Source organism: Panthera leo, chromosome B2 (genome assembly GCF_018350215.1).
Source record: "Panthera leo isolate Ple1 chromosome B2, P.leo_Ple1_pat1.1, whole genome shotgun sequence".
NCBI lineage: Eukaryota > Metazoa > Chordata > Mammalia > Carnivora > Felidae > Panthera > Panthera leo.
In genome coordinates, this window is record NC_056683.1 from 147,950,155 (window position 1) to 147,956,521 (window position 6,367).

A 6,367-nucleotide genomic window follows, 5' to 3' on the forward strand; every position below is an offset into this window, starting at 1 on the left:
CTGTGGATCGATCGGATAGTTTACGGGGAGTGATACAGACACGCCAACCCGGTAGCGTCCATCCCTCCTCACACCTGCTCCCAGAGGCCGGGCTTCTCAGCCCCGTTTTCCAGGGAGGACACTGTTGCCACAAGGCGGTCTGGCTAATGAAGGGACAACTGTCCGCCTTCCCCGCGCCCTCCTGCTCCCTGCAAACTTGCATGGACTCACTCCCCTCCAGCTCCCCCTCCCCCGGCAACCCGCTTTCCTCCCAGACTCCCCTTCTGGTGAGAAGCCAAAGTGGAAAAGGAGGAAGAAGGAGAAACTGAAGAAAGCCACGAAGTTTAAAGTCACGTTACACCCTTGCAGACCTGCCCTCCCCCCCCCGCCCCCGGGACGTGTCCCTCTGTGTTCGCTGGGGGGTAGCAACCCTGGAACGAGATGCATCAGGCAGACACGGCTGCTCCCGGGTTGCTCCTGCCGCTCCCGCCAGACTGCGATTCAGTGACTTGGCCTTGCGTGCTTCCCACCCCGGCTGCAAGGTCATTGACGTAAGGCTCTGAAAACACCCTGTCCCCACCCCCAGGGCCGGATATGGAATCTGCTGCAAGAAGGGTTTCTCTAGGGGGCGCCTGGCCGGCCCAATGGGTAGAGCACGTGAGTCTTGATTTCGGGGTCCTGAGTTCAAACTCCACCGTGGGTGCAGAGATAACTTCAAAATAAAATCTCTAGGGGCGCCTGGGTGGCTCAGTCGGTTGGGCGGCCGACTTCGGCTCAGGTCATGATCTCGCGGTCCGTGGGTTCGAGCCCCGCGTCGGGCTCTGTGCTGACGGCTCAGAGCCTGGAGCCTGTTTCAGATTCTGTGTCTCCCTCTCCCTGACCCTCCCCCGTTCATGCTCTGTCTCTCTCTGTCTCAAAAATAAATAAACGTTAAAAAAAAAATTAAAAAAAATAAATAAATAAAAAATAAAATCTCTAAAAAAACAAAACAAAACAAAAACAGAAGGGTTTCTAAAATGAATAGCTGGCTGAAATAATAATATTAAAGATGTTTACTAGGTTGTCTGATGCCATTCATCTCTATTTATATTTACTAATCTGCGGTTAATACTGTATTCAGAAACGTATTAACAGTGGCACTGTTTTAAAAAATTTTTTTTCTTAAAAAATTTTTTTTAAGTTTATTTATTTATTTTTGAGAGAGAGAGACAGAGTGAGCAGGAAGGGTCAGAGAGAGAGGGGAGTGAGAGAATCCCAAGCAGGCTCCGCACTGTCAGCACAGAGCCCGAGGTGGGGCTCGAATTCACAAACCGTGAGATCATCACCTGAGCCGAAACCAAGAGTCGGACGCTTAACTGACTGAGCCACCCAGGCGCCCCTAAAAATCCTTTTTAAAAAACCCCCGAAACACAAGTTACTAATATAAAATCCAGGAGGGAACTTTTTAAAAGAAACATCTTTTGAATACAACAAATTATATTTGGCAAAAATATATGTTTGTTACTACAAATGCAACCATCAAAGATGAGATAGAAAAATGTTTCTGATATATTAGTAAAAAGTAGATAAGTGTATGCATGATTCGAATTCATTTTTTGTTAGAAAAGTAACGAATGAAGGAACCACAAATATCTATAGCAAAATGTTCTAACAGGATTATTATCACTGATACAAGATTAAGGATGCTTTTAATTTTTACTTATTTATATTTCAAAACTCTCCTCCAGTGAACAGATACTAATTTTCATAGAAAAGAACAGTGGGAATCTTTTGTAAACTCCCACAAATCACCAGTTCAAAAGTTCATCATAAGTGACCATTTGTTTTCTCCCCTTTCTCCCGTATTTTTAAAAAAAATTAAAATTTTTACTTAGTTTTGAGAAAGAGAGTACAAGCAGTGGAGGGGCAGAGAAAGGGAGACACAGAATTGGAAGCAGGCTCCAGGATCTGAGCTGTCAGCACAGAGCCCAATTCGGGGTTGGAACTCACGATCCATGAGATCATGACCTGAGCCGACGTCTGATGCTCGCTCAACCTGCTGAGCCACCCAGGCGCCCCTCCCTGTATTCTCTGAGCTCTAGATTTGTTTGTGTTTCCTAAAAATGCATGTTATCAGCTCCCTAATTAAATGTAAACCTTGAATTTCTCCGGTTTATTTAAACTTGAGCGTGCGGGCAAGTGAAAACCAGTCCCGGGGCTCAGCGCATCATGGCAGAAAGATGCCACTCGGCAGGTGCGTGGTTCCGGACTCCCCAGGACTCTTGCTTCTGCAGGGTGACTTGTATCTAGCATTTCACCGGCACAGGAGATCGCTTAGAAAAAGCAGTAGATAAATAACAAGTCAAGAAGGTAAATGACATAGTCATGAATCCAGGACTTAAATTCCTTAATCGTGTTTCAGGTGGACTCTCCCTGAAACATTCTCTCATAATCGTGCTGCATTTGGTTTAAAGAAACCCTGCGGTACTCCTAATATTCCTATTCACTGCAGCGATATGCAGTAGGCTTCAAACGTGGGTAAATACTAAGGTCTGGCGAGTGGATAAAATAAATTTAAGACAGGCTATTTTGTAATTGAGAATCAATACACATTATAATCTTATTCTATTAGGCTTGAATGAATCGTGTCGTCAACATTTTAATCTCAGAGGCTACTCAAAGATGGCTAAAAGCTACTTATTAAGTGCTAACGAGCTGGATTAAAACAAATGTTTATCATCTATGGCATTATAAATCTATTCACACCTCCGACAACTGCAAAGTAGTTAAGACCACACCATGCCTGCAGATAGCAGGCAGCTGAAAAAAATACGGAGTGCATTTTGTCCAGGACAGAATCTTAGAACCAGCTTTGTAAAGGGGATCATGAGATCACGACCTGAGCCAAAATCAGGAGTCAGACGCTTAACCAACTGAGCCACCCAGACGCCCCTCATTGTAGTTTTGATCCGTATTTCCCCGATGATGAGTGACATTGAGCATCTTTTCATGTGTCTGTTGGCCATCTGTGTGTCTTCTTTGGAAGAACGTCTATTCGTGTTCTGCTCATTTTTTAATTGGATTATTTGTTTTTCTGAGTGTTGAATTTTACAAGTTCTTTATGCATTTTGGAGACTAACCCTTTATCGGATACGTCACTTGCCAATATCTTCTCCCATTCCGTCGGGTGCCTTTTAGTTTTGCTGATTGTTTCCCTCTCTGTGCAGGAGCTTTTAATTCTGATGCAGTCTCAATAGTTTATCTTCGCTTTTGTTTCCTTTGCCTCAGGAGACGTATCTAGAAAAAGTTGCTACCGCCAATGGCAGAGGAATGACTGCCTGTGCTTTCTTCGAGGACTTTTATGGTTTCGGGGCTCACAGTTAGGTCTTTAATCCATTTTGAGCTCAAGAAATTGTTGAATAAGGAAATGCAGCACTGGAAATTATTTTTGAAAAGACCCAACGTCCCAGCCAGCCTTAAGACCACGGGCGAACAAGTACATGTGTACCATCCAGAATATCTTTGTGTGTGTGTGTGTGTGTGTGTGTGTGTGTGTGTGTGTGTGTGTGTTTACATCTTTCCCACTGCTCCGCTGCAAAGGACTTATTTATTTATTTATTTTTACTGAGTGTGCAGCAAGCCCGTTCAGATGAAGAGGAGAAGTATACCTGGGATGAAGGAAACCACTTCCTTTTCCATTGCATAAACCACAGCAAACAAACCACCAAATCCTCGAGCAGGTTACCACACTTCTAGAAGAGACCCCGGAAGATAGTAAGTGCTCAGTAAACATTGTTGTGGATTTGGACAGCTTGATTTTTGATCTGTCTTCCCAAACGCCTAGCACATTCCCCCATCCTTCTCGCTCTCCCTCAGAAGTGCTGACCCTGGACAGAGGAATGAAGGTCCGGGGCGGGGGGTGGGGGGTCGGGGCTGGGATGGGGCAGGCGGTGGCCGTGGAGCCGTGGAGTAGCTGTTACCTGCTCAGTCAGTGGCCACAGCCGAGAGGAAGGACGCAGATTCTAACAACAGATCCCGAGCCACATTCGTGACCCGGGCGAATGGTGCCTCGACGGTGGGGTTGGCCCCTCACGGCTCTGCCCTCACGTTCGATTTCCCTACATGCCTCTCCTCAGTGTGTGCCTCCCTTCCCTTTGCCCTGTTCAGAACAAACGTGAGAAGTCATTATCTTGACAGCGTGGCTAAAAGAATGGAAGCCACTTCCAGTGATGAAGCATTTAATGTTTTAATTACTGATAATTATGATGCTGCCTAGGAACGTGGAAGACGGCATTATTTAAACGTAGGAGACAAGTTTAAATTATGCTAATGTGTTTCAGCTTGCCTATGATTTGTGGGGTTTTTTTTTTGACAGAGTATAAAGACTCAGTCAGATAACTGACTTGGGTGAGTTGCTGGGTGGTTTCTCTGCGTGACAGCAATGACATTCTTGAGCTGAAGGCAGGCAGGTGCCATGAGGAGCCACCAGCCACGCAGAAGGTGGCCTCCGAAAGGTCAACTCCAGGCTTCAGCAAACCTGACGCTGTTCTGAGTTCGAAGTTTCCGAACTGGGCAAAAACTTTCCCTGTTAATCTCAGACCTCCAAACTTCGAACTTCTGCTTTAAAGGATACGTACGCATTCCAGTATGTTCAGACTCACGCACGGCGATCCTTTTAACTGCTGCACAAATTTTTGTTTCATTCCGTTGCTTAGTTTAAAAGTCCCACGGGATTTGAATTCGGAAATGCCTAAGTTCAGTCTGTGGTTCTACTACGTCAATGTCTGAGATCCTCAGAAAGTTACTTGCTCTCTTGGTCACTTCAAAAAGGCTGAGTCTTTCCCCAGGGGGTCACGAACTTAAATTTGGTAAAAGATGAAACAGAAAACAAACGAAAGAATCATTTGCAACGAAAAAACTGCATCTCAAAATATCAGATGATACGACCAAATGAAGTTTTGATTGGGATACTACTATATATTTAAGAAGCTTTGCTTTGGGCAAAGATTATGTAACTGTTATATAATTCACATGCACAACCATTAAAAACACTCTTTGCAAACAGCCTATGTTTACCCCATCATAATTCTCATCCAGATCTTCCAACGGCTTATTTATCTCAATTACGATTCCTGACCTACCGTGAACCACTCGATCTGAATCTTCATCTCAGAGCAAGGAATGTAGCCTTCTTTGTATTTGCAAGTACCAGCCTGGTTCACAAACCTTTGTTAACATGTCAACATCACGAAGTGGTTGATAGGATTTGGGTATTTCTCGTAAGACGATCTGTGGCAGCATCGATCGTGGTGTTTTTCAGGGCAACCTACTGTCTTCCTTCTTGCAAAAAAAATTTTTTTTATTTCATTTTCACCCACCGCATTTTTTGCACACTGCTGCATATAGTCAGAAAGTGATCGTTCTATCGAAAGTACTGGTCCTAAATCTCTTGAGTCACAGAGGTGCTCCCTGGCTTTAGGTAGACAATGCCTTCAATTAGCCTTTTTTCTGCGGACGTGCTCAGAACAGCGAACTCTCTGGGCTGGTCTGTCAGTCTCCCGGAAGTGAGAGAGCCACGGGCAGGGAGACTGGGGCCCTTCACGTTTTTATGCTTCAACTTTTTCACTTGTTACAAAGGAAAAGTTACCCCCCTCCCCCACACCAGCTGTCAGTTGCTCACGTAACTGCCAGCAGGCATGTGGCTGTGTACCCGGATTCCGTGTGCTAGTAATGTGCACGTTTCTGGACAAACTGAAACCTCTCTTTTAAAAATGTTTATTTCTGAGAGAGAGAGGGAGGGAGAGAATCCCAAGAAGCAGGCTCTGCACTGTCAGCTCAGAGCCCCATGTGGGGCTCGATCCCAGGAACGGTGAGGTCATGACCTGAGCTGAAATCAAGAGTTGGATGCTTCACCGACTGAGCCCGCAGGCACCCCTGAAACCACTTTTTATCATGGCTCAAATCTGGGCAACTTGCCCTGAGTCCTATGAGCCCGGCCCAGACCACTGCAGGGGACTCACTGCTCTCCCTGCACCTGCCCTACGGACCCTTCACCCCGCCCACCCGTGACACGGCCAACTCCTCGCCCTGACTCAGAGCCTTTGCATTTGCTGTTCCTTCTTCCTGGAATGCTGTTCCTCCAGATGGTCACATGACTTGTGCAGTCACTTCATTCAGATCTCTGTCCAAATGTCATCCCTGGAGAGAGGCCCTGTCTCCTATCCTATACATGAACGACACCACCACACGTGCCCACCTCGTCCCTCACTGGCCCTCATGCTTGCATTTTGTTTTCTTTTTCTGTCTTTTTTTTTTTCATGATACCCACGAACATTGACACTACATTCTAGTTACTTGTTCCGTGTTTTACCGCTCGGCCCCATGCCGTGAGCTCTGGAGAACAGGGGCT

At 45.8% G+C, this 6,367-nt stretch overlaps 1 long non-coding RNA gene across 1 annotated transcript; it reads right to left on the bottom strand.

Annotated features, from left to right (window-relative positions):
* Window positions 1–4,188: 4,188 nt before the first annotated feature.
* On the bottom strand, window positions 4,189–5,672 carry LOC122219229. Its single transcript, XR_006202322.1, has 2 exons — window positions 5,100–5,672; window positions 4,189–4,816 (listed from the first exon to the last, which is right to left on the bottom strand). It is a non-coding gene; the product is annotated as an uncharacterized LOC122219229 (long non-coding RNA).
* Window positions 5,673–6,367: the final 695 nt, after the last annotated feature.